The 15,909-nt window shown below is 35.9% G+C and overlaps 2 long non-coding RNA genes across 8 annotated transcripts; one reads left to right on the forward strand and one right to left on the reverse strand.

The window, feature by feature from the left end:
- Positions 1-918: 918 nt before the first annotated feature.
- On the forward strand, positions 919-2,840 carry LOC119787588. Of its 4 annotated transcripts, none has more exons than XR_005281337.1 (3): positions 919-983; positions 1,974-2,119; positions 2,270-2,840. It is a non-coding gene; the product is annotated as an uncharacterized LOC119787588 (long non-coding RNA). The 4 variants fall into 4 exon arrangements; XR_005281340.1 differs by having other exon boundaries at positions 2,009-2,119; XR_005281339.1 differs by having other exon boundaries at positions 920-983; positions 1,984-2,119.
- Positions 2,841-9,513: 6,673 nt separating this feature from the next.
- On the reverse strand, positions 9,514-11,435 carry LOC119787587. Of its 4 annotated transcripts, none has more exons than XR_005281336.1 (3): positions 11,371-11,435; positions 10,235-10,345; positions 9,514-10,084 (listed from the first exon to the last, which is right to left on the reverse strand). It is a non-coding gene; the product is annotated as an uncharacterized LOC119787587 (long non-coding RNA). The 4 variants fall into 4 exon arrangements; XR_005281333.1 differs by having other exon boundaries at positions 10,235-10,380; XR_005281335.1 differs by having other exon boundaries at positions 10,235-10,370; positions 11,371-11,434.
- Positions 11,436-15,909: the final 4,474 nt, after the last annotated feature.

The following is a 15,909-nucleotide window of genomic DNA, read 5'->3' on the forward strand; positions in this document are numbered from 1 at the left end:
AAAGTGGTCTCATTTTTTAGCGTTTCGTTTGTGCTGATTTGTGCCGTTAAAACGGTCATTTGTGCTATTTTAGTTTTTAAGATATAATCATTTACATTTTTTGGCTGATGACATCACCATCCCCCCATCAAGCTCCGATTTGATCCAAAGTGGTCTCATTTTTTAGTGCTTCGTTTGTGCTGATTTGTGCAGTTAAAACGGTCATTTGTGCTATTTTAGTTTTTAAGATATAATCATTTTAATTTTTGGCTGATGACGTCACCATCCCCCCATCAAGCTCCGATTTGATTCAAAGTGGTCTCATTTTTTAGGGCTTCGTTTGTGCTGACTTGTGCAGTTAAAACCGACATTTGTGCTGCTTTACTTTTTAAGATATAATAGATTAAAATTTAGGTCGGTGACGTCACCACCCCCCAATTAGAGAGCTGCGGAAGTGGACAAGTCAGCGGCAAAGCAAAGGAGTCTCGTCTAAGTTAGTTTGAGTCACCTATGCATGTTAGTGGATGTTTCAAGTGTGTAACTGATGACATTATTATGCCTTGTGTGTTGTAAAATTTCCTTATATAACCTGTTTAACTGTGTTGTTTTGTAGCTGCAGCTTTAGTTTTGTAGCTGCAGCTTTAGTAGTACTAACTAACTGTTTATAGTCAATGTTGTTAATCTTTTGGGCTTAGCCTGAACGTTTAAGTTTATATTACATGTTTTGTTATTAAGTCTTTATGCACAGTGATACGGAGTTTATAATCCTGTTTGACTATCATCTTGTTGAGTTAAGTTTTTTGGGCTAGATTGACCACTAGGTGTCAGCAGGCTAAATTATATTTCTTTATGGTGAATGTTATTTCATGCCTGATTACTAACTTTATGCTTACTGATTATTACTGATATTTAGTATGATATTATTTGTGTTTTTCTTTAGACCAACTTCAAGATCCTTGCATCTACTACCTGTATACCTTAGCCCTCCAATAAAGCTGCACTCTGTAAGTATTTTTACCGACCTTCCAGGCAGACACCAGTGCACCTGAACCTCATTTATAAGTCTTCTAGTTTTCTTCAGTACATATTTTTATGTATTTCTACTGATAAAGCAGTGACATTATTATGAAGCTGTGTCATTTACCATCACCAGCAGGTTCAAAACAAACTGTATCTGTGTCTTACATAGAACATCCATGTTGGCTCTTTTTCATTTATCAACAATAACCTTGGAATGAAAAGTTTTATTAAGATTTGCAGCCCAGTAATACTTTATGTGCAGACTGCTACGTTTTTAATATAACGTTTATGCTGAGCTTATTAAATAAAAACAAATTGCTCTACATTGTTAGTAATTTCTAATTCTTTAATTAAGCCAATATATTAATTGTTGGACAATATTTCCCACTCCACGCATGAAGCTAGTAATGAACTGGAGAGGACCTTCAGCCTAATTGAACCTTTAGCTTAAACAGACAAAAAATTTTGGATATTGTTCCTTACAGATGCTGTTTTACTTTATAGTCTAACCACAGTGCTGTATTTTTTTAAAGTTTACTGCTAGCCTATAAACTGTAATTAGCTTATTTTTTGGTGCAGAAACACCAAAAAGGAGTAATAATAATAATACATTTTATTTAGCAGCGCCTTTCTTGACACTCAAGGTCACTTTACAAATAATACAAAAGATAAATAAAAAGAGAGATGAAAATACAATAATGTAATGAAGTATGACTTCAAAAATCAACTATAACAAAGTGCCCTTGAATATGTAATAAACCTTTTACTTTCAAAGAAGAACAAACACTTCTGATTTGGAAAACAAACTTTATGTTAACATTTGAACATTTTGATAAAAGAAAACGCCTTTTTAAAACTGTAATATGGTCCTAACAACTGGGAACTCTTCTGGGCTTCTCAAAACTGACCTCCAAAGTATATTTCTTAACAGCATTCAATCTGCTGTGTATAACACAGCATGTGGTTGTACTTAGGTATTTTCAGGCACTGTCTTCACTACCTTTGCCAGATCATCATAAAGTTCCCACATACAGTACATGGAGCTCTTCGGCAGTAGGCAGTGTAATGTCCAAGACCGTGTTTGGTTGAGCTAGCCTTGAAAGCGATCACTCCTTTTAAGGTCAGTGTCTTTCCTTGGGGAGCCACAACAGAGGGACATTTACACAAAGGAAATTCAGTTGTGTTTGCTATATTTTGACAACTGCAAAGACAGAATTGGATCTTTGTCACCTAATTCTAAATCTTTTTTCTCCTGCTTTGCTTTTCGTAGGGTCGCCAAATTTGGGAGGTGACTTGGTTCAGGATCTCCAATATCCATCAATTCCGATGCCTTTGCTGACCTCCATACAGCCGGCTCCATCCTGCCCTCACACAGCTCTTTTGAAATTTGATCCATTCCTCAAAAGGGACTTCAATCTGAAAACATGAGCAGCTGCCTACTCCTGAAGAAATAGAGCCAGAGTCAAACTCATGACCAGATGTTATGTCTGTTTAACTTTACGAAAGTGTACACAGCTTTTGGAGACATCTTGTTTTCCAGCTGCTGACTTAATTCAGTCCAAATAGCAGCAGCAGGAGTGGCTATTTTGCCATTTAGAAGGATGGCCTCTTTTGAATTGCAGACAACTGCAAAAAGGGAATCCCTGTCTACTGATGGCTTTCGAGGTATCTCGTTGAAGGATAAAAAGAATTTGATTAGCATTAATACAAATATTCTGACATATAGAATTCTGCTACAACTAAAAACTTCAGTTTAAATTACTGTTCTTCCCTAAATCAATATGCCTTTTATGCTTAATTGTAATTATAGTCTGTTTTTTGGTTATTGCACATATAGCATTTTTATGGCTTGTTAACTTTCATTTAAAGTATTAGTTCAACTTTAAAAATGTGCCTTAGCCCTGTGGAGTCTACAGATGTGCCTAATCATAGATAACTGTATGTTTTAATAAATTAAAAAAATCTGGAATTAAAATGTAATTGAATTTTGGATTTACAGAAATCTGTTTGCTTTGTATTAAATTAAATATTGGATACCCTGGCCAACTTAGCTAAAAATAACGTAGTTGCTGTTGATCGTGACATGTTTGTTACTAAAACCTTATTTGTTGCTAACATTTACTGCCATGTGGCTGCTAGCCCTGTATGTATAGCATTCAACCATGCATCTCCCATTATTTATTATCTTACCTTGCTCTAAAATCATGTTTGACAGATGTTGAAGTTTAAAGGATTTCACTTTTATTAATATATATGATCTAATTTGCTATCTTTCTACGCAGAGTTCACTGAATCACTAGGTGGCATCACTCACTGTAAAGTCGTGTGAGGACTTCAAATTTGCCAAACAGTCAATGCTGTTTTAATAACTCTTACATTTAATGTCATAAGTTACAAATTAAAGCTTGATGCATTTTATTTAAGCATAAAGAATTTGGTTTATTGAAATGACACTCAATTGCCTACGTGCTGTGCACTTCTAACTTCATCCTTCTGGCGCATCTCAGTTATTTTTTTAAACCAGTTTGCTGCTCAATGTGCGGAAAATAAGGGTCAACAATGTGAATACGACTATCAAAACCACCTTAAAATAAATCACAGTTACAATATTAGAATAATAATAATGGAATATAAGTAACAGGTAAAATATTTGTAGAAGTTTGTATAAGTATATAACTGTTGCAGAATGTGAGGATTTGATCATGTGCAGGCTCAGGCTGGTGTGTCCCCCTCTCCATTTGTGAGACAACAATATTGCATTTCTGTGGAGAAAGGTTAATATATTGGTGGCTTTGTTGACATACGTGGGTGAAGCTGACACCCCACCCACGTCAAAAAACTCTGCAAATAGACTGAATGGTTAGTGCAACGTTAGTGCAGATTTGTGCAGAAAAAAATATTGTTTGTGCTACTTTTGTTTAAGAGATATTAAAGATTATTTTTTAGGTCATCCAGAGGTCACCATCCCCCCATTAAACTCCAATTTGAACCAAAGTGGTCTCATTTTTTAGTGCTTCGTTTGTGCTGATTTGTGCAGTTAAAACGGTCATTTGTGCTATTTTAGTTTTGAAGATATAATCATTTAAATCTTTGGCTGATGACGTCACCATCCCCCCATCAAGCTCCGATTTGATCCAAAGTGGTCTCATTTTTTAGTGCTTCGTTTGTGCTGATTTGTGCAGTTAAAACGGTCATTTGTGCTATTTTAGTTTTTAAGATATAATCATTTTAATTTTTGGCTGATGACGTCACCATCCCCCCATCAAGCTCCGATTTGAACCAAAGTGGTCTCATTTTTTAGTGCTTCGTTTGTGCTGATTTGTGCAGTTAAAACAAACATTTGTGCTGCTTTACTTTTTAAGATATAATCATTTAAATTTTTTTGGCTGATGACATCACCATCCCCCCATCAAGCTCCGATTTGATCCAAAGTGGTCTCATTTTTTAGTGCTTCGTTTGTGCTGATTTGTGCAGTTAAAACAAATATTTGTGCTGCTTTACTTTTTAAGATATAATCATTTTTATCTTTTGGCTGATGACGTCACCATCCGCCAATCAAGCTCCGATTTGATCCAAAGTGGTCTCATTTTTTAGTGCTTCGTTTGTGCTGATTTGTGCAGTTAAAACAAACATTTGTGCTGCTTTACTTTTTAAGATATAATCATTTTAATTTTTTGGCTGATGACGTCACCATCCCCCCATCAAGCTCCGATTTGATCCAAAGTGGTCTCATTTTTTAGTGCTTCGTTTGTGCTGATTTGTGCAGTTAAAACAAACATTTGTGCTGCTTTACTTTTTAAGGTATAATCGTTTAAATTTTTTGGCTGATGACATCACCATCCCCCCATCAAGCTCCGATTTGATCCAAAGTGGTCTCATTTTTTAGTGCTTCGTTTGTGCTGATTTGTGCAGTTAAAACAAACATTTGTGCTGCTTTACTTTTTAAGATATAATCATTTTTATCTTTTGGCTGATGACCGCCAATCAAGCTCCGATTTGATCCAAAGTGGTCTCATTTTTTAGTGCTTCGTTTGTGCTGATTTGTGCAGTTAAAACAAACATTTGTGCTGCTTTACTTTTTAAGATATAATCATTTTAATTTTTTGGCTGATGACGTCACCATCCCCCCATCAAGCTCCGATTTGATCCAAAGTGGTCTCATTTTTTAGTGCTTCGTTTGTGCTGATTTGTGCAGTTAAAACAAACATTTGTGCTGCTTTACTTTTTAAGGTATAATCGTTTAAATTTTTTGGCTGATGACATCACCATCCCCCCATCAAGCTCCGATTTGATCCAAAGTGGTCTCATTTTTTAGTGCTTCGTTTGTGCTGATTTGTGCAGTTAAAACAAACATTTGTGCTGCTTTACTTTTTAAGATATAATCGTTTAAATTTTTTGGCTGATGACGTCACCATCCCCCCATCAAGCTCCGATTTGAACCAAAGTGGTCTCATTTTTTAGTGCTTCATTTGTGCTGATTTGTGCAGTTAAAACCGTCATTTGTGCTGCTTGCATGTCCGATTCAAACTATATTCTCTATACTTGCAGGTGATGATCACAACCGACTACATTTATTACACATCTACAACTGCTGTTTTTGTTTCAGGCCGCTTTTTATCCTGTAAATTCTTGTCAGTAATTTAGTCTGGGACAAAAGTAAATTATATCTCACTGCCAACACTGGAAAAAAGGGAAGTCTTTTTTAAATGTTTCTACTGATAAATCAGTGTCATTATTATGAAGATTACCGAGCCTGTTTGTCCCCTTCTTATTAGATTATTTATATATTCATGCTAATTGGCAAAGATCTCTAGGGAAACGTGTTTTTATTGTTATTTTATTATTATTTTTTTTGTACTTTCCACTGTTATAAGAATACTTATTTTATACAGTGGCTTGGTTGCCCCATGCTGGAAAGGAAAGTAGTTATTCAACAACAGCAGTTGTTGTCCGCAGTCAGAATGCCTTGGTGGAAGAAGATGTGGCCAGATGCAGCGTTTGGTCTAACCACTGTTCTCAAGAAAGCAGTTAATTACATATATTTGTTTTATATTGCAAGTTGTTTTAGCTGTTATTGTTGTTATGTGTTTTATATTGTTTTGTATTCCCTAATAAAGATTGATTGCAGCGTGATTTATTGTGCCTCATTTAAAGAACTTTGCTTTAGATAGCAATGTCAACAACGTGGGTGAAGCTGACACCCCACCCACGTCAAAAAACTCTGCAAATAGACTGAATGGTTAGTGCAACGTTAGTGCAGATTTGTGCAGAAAAAAATATTGTTTGTGCTACTTTTGTTTAAGAGATATTAAAGATTATTTTTTAGGTCATCCAGAGGTCACCATCCCCCCATTAAACTCCAATTTGAACCAAAGTGGTCTCATTTTTTAGTGCTTCGTTTGTGCTGATTTGTGCAGTTAAAACGGTCATTTGTGCTATTTTAGTTTTGAAGATATAATCATTTAAATCTTTGGCTGATGACGTCACCATCCCCCCATCAAGCTCCGATTTGATCCAAAGTGGTCTCATTTTTTAGTGCTTCGTTTGTGCTGATTTGTGCAGTTAAAACGGTCATTTGTGCTATTTTAGTTTTTAAGATATAATCATTTTAATTTTTGGCTGATGACGTCACCATCCCCCCATCAAGCTCCGATTTGAACCAAAGTGGTCTCATTTTTTAGTGCTTCGTTTGTGCTGATTTGTGCAGTTAAAACAAACATTTGTGCTGCTTTACTTTTTAAGATATAATCATTTAAATTTTTTTGGCTGATGACATCACCATCCCCCCATCAAGCTCCGATTTGATCCAAAGTGGTCTCATTTTTTAGTGCTTCGTTTGTGCTGATTTGTGCAGTTAAAACAAATATTTGTGCTGCTTTACTTTTTAAGATATAATCATTTTTATCTTTTGGCTGATGACGTCACCATCCGCCAATCAAGCTCCGATTTGATCCAAAGTGGTCTCATTTTTTAGTGCTTCGTTTGTGCTGATTTGTGCAGTTAAAACAAACATTTGTGCTGCTTTACTTTTTAAGATATAATCATTTTAATTTTTTGGCTGATGACGTCACCATCCCCCCATCAAGCTCCGATTTGATCCAAAGTGGTCTCATTTTTTAGTGCTTCGTTTGTGCTGATTTGTGCAGTTAAAACAAACATTTGTGCTGCTTTACTTTTTAAGGTATAATCGTTTAAATTTTTTGGCTGATGACATCACCATCCCCCCATCAAGCTCCGATTTGATCCAAAGTGGTCTCATTTTTTAGTGCTTCGTTTGTGCTGATTTGTGCAGTTAAAACAAACATTTGTGCTGCTTTACTTTTTAAGATATAATCATTTTTATCTTTTGGCTGATGACCGCCAATCAAGCTCCGATTTGATCCAAAGTGGTCTCATTTTTTAGTGCTTCGTTTGTGCTGATTTGTGCAGTTAAAACAAACATTTGTGCTGCTTTACTTTTTAAGATATAATCATTTTAATTTTTTGGCTGATGACGTCACCATCCCCCCATCAAGCTCCGATTTGATCCAAAGTGGTCTCATTTTTTAGTGCTTCGTTTGTGCTGATTTGTGCAGTTAAAACAAACATTTGTGCTGCTTTACTTTTTAAGGTATAATCGTTTAAATTTTTTGGCTGATGACATCACCATCCCCCCATCAAGCTCCGATTTGATCCAAAGTGGTCTCATTTTTTAGTGCTTCGTTTGTGCTGATTTGTGCAGTTAAAACAAACATTTGTGCTGCTTTACTTTTTAAGATATAATCGTTTAAATTTTTTGGCTGATGACGTCACCATCCCCCCATCAAGCTCCGATTTGAACCAAAGTGGTCTCATTTTTTAGTGCTTCATTTGTGCTGATTTGTGCAGTTAAAACCGTCATTTGTGCTGCTTGCATGTCCGATTCAAACTATATTCTCTATACTTGCAGGTGATGATCACAACCGACTACATTTATTACACATCTACAACTGCTGTTTTTGTTTCAGGCCGCTTTTTATCCTGTAAATTCTTGTCAGTAATTTAGTCTGGGACAAAAGTAAATTATATCTCACTGCCAACACTGGAAAAAAGGGAAGTCTTTTTTAAATGTTTCTACTGATAAATCAGTGTCATTATTATGAAGATTACCGAGCCTGTTTGTCCCCTTCTTATTAGATTATTTATATATTCATGCTAATTGGCAAAGATCTCTAGGGAAACGTGTTTTTATTGTTATTTTATTATTATTTTTTTTGTACTTTCCACTGTTATAAGAATACTTATTTTATACAGTGGCTTGGTTGCCCCATGCTGGAAAGGAAAGTAGTTATTCAACAACAGCAGTTGTTGTCCGCAGTCAGAATGCCTTGGTGGAAGAAGATGTGGCCAGATGCAGCGTTTGGTCTAACCACTGTTCTCAAGAAAGCAGTTAATTACATATATTTGTTTTATATTGCAAGTTGTTTTAGCTGTTATTGTTGTTATGTGTTTTATATTGTTTTGTATTCCCTAATAAAGATTGATTGCAGCGTGATTTATTGTGCCTCATTTAAAGAACTTTGCTTTAGATAGCAATGTCAACAAAGCCACCAATATATTAACCTTTCTCCACAGAAATGCAATATTGTTGTCTCACAAATGGAGAGGGGGACACACCAGCCTGAGCCTGCACATGATCAAATCCTCACATTCTGCAACAGTTATATACTTATACAAACTTCTACAAATATTTTACCTGTTACTTATATTCCATTATTATTATTCTAATATTGTAACTGTGATTTATTTTAAGGTGGTTTTGATAGTCGTATTCACATTGTTGACCCTTATTTTCCGCACATTGAGCAGCAAACTGGTTTAAAAAAATAACTGAGATGCGCCAGAAGGATGAAGTTAGAAGTGCACAGCACGTAGGCAATTGAGTGTCATTTCAATAAACCAAATTCTTTATGCTTAAATAAAATGCATCAAGCTTTAATTTGTAACTTATGACATTAAATGTAAGAGTTATTAAAACAGCATTGACTGTTTGGCAAATTTGAAGTCCTCACACGACTTTACAGTGAGTGATGCCACCTAGTGATTCAGTGAACTCTGCGTAGAAAGATAGCAAATTAGATCATATATATTAATAAAAGTGAAATCCTTTAAACTTCAACATCTGTCAAACATGATTTTAGAGCAAGGTAAGATAATAAATAATGGGAGATGCATGGTTGAATGCTATACATACAGGGCTAGCAGCCACATGGCAGTAAATGTTAGCAACAAATAAGGTTTTAGTAACAAACATGTCACGATCAACAGCAACTACGTTATTTTTAGCTAAGTTGGCCAGGGTATCCAATATTTAATTTAATACAAAGCAAACAGATTTCTGTAAATCCAAAATTCAATTACATTTTAATTCCAGATTTTTTTAATTTATTAAAACATACAGTTATCTATGATTAGGCACATCTGTAGACTCCACAGGGCTAAGGCACATTTTTAAAGTTGAACTAATACTTTAAATGAAAGTTAACAAGCCATAAAAATGCTATATGTGCAATAACCAAAAAACAGACTATAATTACAATTAAGCATAAAAGGCATATTGATTTAGGGAAGAACAGTAATTTAAACTGAAGTTTTTAGTTGTAGCAGAATTCTATATGTCAGAATATTTGTATTAATGCTAATCAAATTCTTTTTATCCTTCAACGAGATACCTCGAAAGCCATCAGTAGACAGGGATTCCCTTTTTGCAGTTGTCTGCAATTCAAAAGAGGCCATCCTTCTAAATGGCAAAATAGCCACTCCTGCTGCTGCTATTTGGACTGAATTAAGTCAGCAGCTGGAAAACAAGATGTCTCCAAAAGCTGTGTACACTTTCGTAAAGTTAAACAGACATAACATCTGGTCATGAGTTTGACTCTGGCTCTATTTCTTCAGGAGTAGGCAGCTGCTCATGTTTTCAGATTGAAGTCCCTTTTGAGGAATGGATCAAATTTCAAAAGAGCTGTGTGAGGGCAGGATGGAGCCGGCTGTATGGAGGTCAGCAAAGGCATCGGAATTGATGGATATTGGAGATCCTGAACCAAGTCACCTCCCAAATTTGGCGACCCTACGAAAAGCAAAGCAGGAGAAAAAAGATTTAGAATTAGGTGACAAAGATCCAATTCTGTCTTTGCAGTTGTCAAAATATAGCAAACACAACTGAATTTCCTTTGTGTAAATGTCCCTCTGTTGTGGCTCCCCAAGGAAAGACACTGACCTTAAAAGGAGTGATCGCTTTCAAGGCTAGCTCAACCAAACACGGTCTTGGACATTACACTGCCTACTGCCGAAGAGCTCCATGTACTGTATGTGGGAACTTTATGATGATCTGGCAAAGGTAGTGAAGACAGTGCCTGAAAATACCTAAGTACAACCACATGCTGTGTTATACACAGCAGATTGAATGCTGTTAAGAAATATACTTTGGAGGTCAGTTTTGAGAAGCCCAGAAGAGTTCCCAGTTGTTAGGACCATATTACAGTTTTAAAAAGGCGTTTTCTTTTATCAAAATGTTCAAATGTTAACATAAAGTTTGTTTTCCAAATCAGAAGTGTTTGTTCTTCTTTGAAAGTAAAAGGTTTATTACATATTCAAGGGCACTTTGTTATAGTTGATTTTTGAAGTCATACTTCATTACATTATTGTATTTTCATCTCTCTTTTTATTTATCTTTTGTATTATTTGTAAAGTGACCTTGAGTGTCAAGAAAGGCGCTGCTAAATAAAATGTATTATTATTATTACTCCTTTTTGGTGTTTCTGCACCAAAAAATAAGCTAATTACAGTTTATAGGCTAGCAGTAAACTTTAAAAAAATACAGCACTGTGGTTAGACTATAAAGTAAAACAGCATCTGTAAGGAACAATATCCAAAATTTTTTGTCTGTTTAAGCTAAAGGTTCAATTAGGCTGAAGGTCCTCTCCAGTTCATTACTAGCTTCATGCGTGGAGTGGGAAATATTGTCCAACAATTAATATATTGGCTTAATTAAAGAATTAGAAATTACTAACAATGTAGAGCAATTTGTTTTTATTTAATAAGCTCAGCATAAACGTTATATTAAAAACGTAGCAGTCTGCACATAAAGTATTACTGGGCTGCAAATCTTAATAAAACTTTTCATTCCAAGGTTATTGTTGATAAATGAAAAAGAGCCAACATGGATGTTCTATGTAAGACACAGATACAGTTTGTTTTGAACCTGCTGGTGATGGTAAATGACACAGCTTCATAATAATGTCACTGCTTTATCAGTAGAAATACATAAAAATATGTACTGAAGAAAACTAGAAGACTTATAAATGAGGTTCAGGTGCACTGGTGTCTGCCTGGAAGGTCGGTAAAAATACTTACAGAGTGCAGCTTTATTGGAGGGCTAAGGTATACAGGTAGTAGATGCAAGGATCTTGAAGTTGGTCTAAAGAAAAACACAAATAATATCATACTAAATATCAGTAATAATCAGTAAGCATAAAGTTAGTAATCAGGCATGAAATAACATTCACCATAAAGAAATATAATTTAGCCTGCTGACACCTAGTGGTCAATCTAGCCCAAAAAACTTAACTCAACAAGATGATAGTCAAACAGGATTATAAACTCCGTATCACTGTGCATAAAGACTTAATAACAAAACATGTAATATAAACTTAAACGTTCAGGCTAAGCCCAAAAGATTAACAACATTGACTATAAACAGTTAGTTAGTACTACTAAAGCTGCAGCTACAAAACTAAAGCTGCAGCTACAAAACAACACAGTTAAACAGGTTATATAAGGAAATTTTACAACACACAAGGCATAATAATGTCATCAGTTACACACTTGAAACATCCACTAACATGCATAGGTGACTCAAACTAACTTAGACGAGACTCCTTTGCTTTGCCGCTGACTTGTCCACTTCCGCAGCTCTCTAATTGGGGGGTGGTGACGTCACCGACCTAAATTTTAATCTATTATATCTTAAAAAGTAAAGCAGCACAAATGTCGGTTTTAACTGCACAAGTCAGCACAAACGAAGCCCTAAAAAATGAGACCACTTTGAATCAAATCGGAGCTTGATGGGGGGATGGTGACGTCATCAGCCAAAAATTAAAATGATTATATCTTAAAAACTAAAATAGCACAAATGACCGTTTTAACTGCACAAATCAGCACAAACGAAGCACTAAAAAATGAGACCACTTTGGATCAAATCGGAGCTTGATGGGGGGATGGTGATGTCATCAGCCAAAAAATGTAAATGATTATATCTTAAAAACTAAAATAGCACAAATGACCGTTTTAACGGCACAAATCAGCACAAACGAAACGCTAAAAAATGAGACCACTTTGGATCAAATCGGAGCTTGATGGGGGGATGGTGATGTCATCAGCCAAAAAATGTAAATGATTATATCTTAAAAACTAAAATAGCACAAATGACCGTTTTAACGGCACAAATCAGCACAAACGAAACACTAAAAAATGAGACCACTTTGGATCAAATCGGAGCTTGATGGGGGGATGGTGACGTCATCAGCCAAAAATTAAAATGATTATATCTTAAAAACTAAAATAGCACAAATGACCGTTTTAACTGCACAAATCAGCACAAACGAAGCACTAAAAAATGAGACCACTTTGGATCAAATCGGAGCTTGATGGGGGGATGGTGACGTCATCAGCCAAAAATTTAAATGATTATATCTTCAAAACTAAAATAGCACAAATGTTTGTTTTAACTGCACAAATCAGCACAAACGAAGCACTAAAAAATGAGACCACTTTGGTTCAAATTGGAGTTTAATAAGGGGATGGTGACCTCTGGATGACCTAAAAAATAATCTTTAATATCTCTTAAACAAAAGTAGCTCAAACAATATTTTTTTCTGCACAAATCTGCACTAACGTTGCACTAACCATTCAGTCTATTTGCAGAGTTTTTTGACGTGGGTGGGGTGTCAGCTTCACGCAGCTAACTGACAGACGTAATCTCACTATACATCATTCAATCTCATCCTCCCCTCTCTCATGACAAGGCGCGCACCTCTGGATGACCTAAAAAATAATCTTTAATATCTCTTAAACAAAAGTAGCTCAAACAATATTTTTTTCTGCACAAATCTTCACTAACGTTGCACTAACAATTCAGTCTATTTGCAGAGTTTTTTTTGACGTGGGTGGGGTGTCAGCTTCACGCAGCTGCGCACGAGTCCTATCATGAAAAAAGGTTCATTGTGCGACCTGAGTAACGCGCTGTAACGGGGTGTCTGCAATGGTAACTGCGTTATAGTTATAGTCAAAGTAATTAGTTAGATTACTCGTTACTAAAACAAGGTAACGGCGTTAGTAACGCCGTTACCTTGTTTTTACTTTCAACGCCGTTAGTCCCATCACTGCTCACCAATCTTTAATCGGATTGACTTTTTGTTTAAATTTATTTCCTGGATGCTCAAGAAAAGAGGAACTTGTGGAGAAGAATTATTGAGGTAATATTAATTTAGAGAACAAAGAGTATCCTTTTGTGATTTGTGGATGGTTTAGAATGGGAATTTAAACTCCCTAAAATAGAATGGTTAGGCACAGGAGCTGGATCATCACCATATCTCCACTTTATTGCCTAAAACATCACATGCAGCAATGAACTGTGGGCAATACACTTCACCAAAATCAGCTTAGATGTGCGCTTAGCTTTCATGGATCAAGAGTGCATAAGGGGTAGGATCAGAGAGCGGTCTAAAGAATCGGGACACACTTTTCACTTGAACCCTCAGCGGGAACGTGCACATGAAGTATACATGATCAGAATTACAGGTATTTAAACCGGGTCCATATTTTTTCCACATTGGACTAATCAGCCAGTCTGATGCCCCTTTAACAAATACATCCAAGTTAATGACTTTTTTGATCTGTATTATTCCTCGTAGAGGACCTTTAAGTTATTCATATCTTTTTTTTCGCATATGTACACCTGAGGGAAGGCTCTTTACCACAGGGTTAGGATCAATGAACTGTGTTCACTCTGCTCTGCCAGCATGTGATCTTATTTAGAAACCCTCCAGGTGCGTAGGATCAGTGGGGAGGGGGAGAGGCAAAGCCATCATACATTATTTATTTCCTAATTTAACACTAGCAGTAGGTTCCTTGCCCACTTTTATTTGTTCAAAGTGTAGTGGTGTGGGGTTAATACTCTTAAGAGTTTAAAATAAGGAACATAATTGGATTCTTGCACCAGGACAGATTGCTGTTTGAGAGATAAGGGCTGTGTTGTAAACACGAAAAGCCTTGTTGCTGATAAAAGGGTCTATTTGTGCTCTATGGCCTCCTCCTCCACTGTCAGTGCATGCCAGAACAATGCAGTCAAGTAATGTTTATAGATCTGTTATCAATTCTTCAATGAGGTTAGTAAAGTATATCTCCTTAATAATAATACCTTTTTGTATTATTTTTATTTCCTGCTGTTTGCATCTGCAACATTTATCTTAACCAAAACTGTACACATTTGCTATTGGGAATAAAAAAAAAACCTTTCTTTCATGCTGCTGAAGATTAGAATACAAGAAAAAAACAATTCAGTTTTGTATGATTGTCATTTGTTTTACATACCCACTGTCTGGAAGAAAGATATTTTAGTTGCAATGACGTTACGTAATTATCCCCCTGTAGGTGAAATGAATATATCATTAAAAATCGATATTAGTAATCAAAAATATCAATAGGTTAAAACTGTGAGATAAAAAGCTGGATAATAACTTCAAGAAAGATGTGGAAGTGAAGAATCTTGTTAATGCTTGTGGTACAGAGGTTTTGGCAACAAACTGTGTGTGTTGTATTGCTTTAGGAACATTTCAGAATGTTAAGTTTAGAAAAAGGTAATCTTTACTTTCTTATTTTGTTATTCATATATAAAAGGTGTAAAATAAATAATTCAGGACTTTCTCCCCACAACTATATATGATGAATAATTATAATCAAACACAAAGGCAATCTTTTTTAGCAACTAGATGGGAAATTACTGATATTTATCTTGTCACATTAAACAATAAGACAGATGGGATGGGAGGTAGAAGAAAAGGTTGTTAGATAATCGCAAAGAAAACTGCTATCTTGTGTTTCAAAATCTTCGTATTAGAGGCTTCCTACATGTTAACAAGTAATTCCCAAAAAATATAAATAAACTAATAAAAAATGCTCACTTTTGCTGTCATTTGGATTTCTTAATTCCAGTTTTTTGGGAAAAATAATAATAATAATAATACACCTGACATAGCATGAAACAATGTGGACAGGAAAATATGACCACCCCACCCCAGTGTGGTGATATAAGCTTGCCCTAAAATACTTTTCAAAGTCCTAGAGTTCCATAGCCTGACGTAGTCCGACTCAATTCTAGTAAGAATATGAGTCTGATACTGCTCCATAGAGCTGTGATTATGGGGCGTGTTTCGAACGAACCAGGAAAAAAAATGCCTCTGCACTCAATTGGATGGACCTACAACCAATAAGAGCAACGGAGTGCGTGACGTATGTTAAGCGAAGCATAGTTGTTGTCCACAAAAATCAAAGCGTGCAGTTGCACGCCTATAATAAGAAGATGAGATCGCGTTTCTCTGTTCCTCTTTTAAAATTAATTTGCTGTCGATATCTTCTAGAACAGACCTAATAGCAGAATCTACTCACCTAAACTCTCCAGCGGCAGCCGTTATTGTTGTCACCCAAGTGCGCATTGGTCACGTGGTTGATTGCGTTACTGTTGGTCAACTGTCCATCATCGTATAAAGCCCGCCCTGACAATTTGATTGGATCGCCTGACAGTGGGCGATAATACTCGCGCTACTATGGAGCAGAGCCAGACCGAACTTCCCGACCTCAAACTTTGTGGGCGGGACTAAGTTCGGAATGGCACCC

The sequence above is a fragment of the Cyprinodon tularosa genome, unplaced genomic scaffold (genome assembly GCF_016077235.1).
Source record: "Cyprinodon tularosa strain WSP-4 unplaced genomic scaffold, ASM1607723v1 ctg30, whole genome shotgun sequence".
Taxonomy (NCBI): Eukaryota; Metazoa; Chordata; class Actinopteri; order Cyprinodontiformes; family Cyprinodontidae; genus Cyprinodon; species Cyprinodon tularosa.